This window comes from Neophocaena asiaeorientalis, unplaced genomic scaffold (assembly GCF_003031525.2).
Source record: "Neophocaena asiaeorientalis asiaeorientalis breed wild unplaced genomic scaffold, Neophocaena_asiaeorientalis_V1.1 scaffold114, whole genome shotgun sequence".
Lineage (NCBI taxonomy): Eukaryota > Metazoa > Chordata > Mammalia > Artiodactyla > Phocoenidae > Neophocaena > Neophocaena asiaeorientalis.
In genome coordinates, this window is record NW_020173116.1 from 14,018,570 (window position 1) to 14,018,981 (window position 412).

A 412-nucleotide genomic window follows, 5' to 3' on the forward strand; every position below is an offset into this window, starting at 1 on the left:
TTCCCCAAGGAAGGGCTAAGAAATAGCAAGTGTGCACGCCGGAGAGCAGCCGTTCCATCCCAACTCCCTGGCTGGGAGCTGTCTCTGCTTCCTCACGTGGCCCTGGTGGCTGGTGAGCTCCGCCAGCCGTATTTAGAAGTTCCTTGTGGTGTATTTACAAAGTGCCCCGTCCTCCTCTCCTCTTCTTTTTAATATTACAGCCTGTGGAGACAGGTCAGGGTTTTTATTGCCCACATTTTAAGTGAAAATATCTAGAGTGGGCACAAGATAATCAGTGGCCGGGACTGTGGTGCCAGGGTCGCAGCCGAGGCTCCCAGCCCGAGCTCTGCCTTGGCCACTGAACCACACTGTTTCTTTCATCCGACAGGAGGGCTGGCGCAGGACACAGATGAGAGAGACCAGAGCAGCCAAC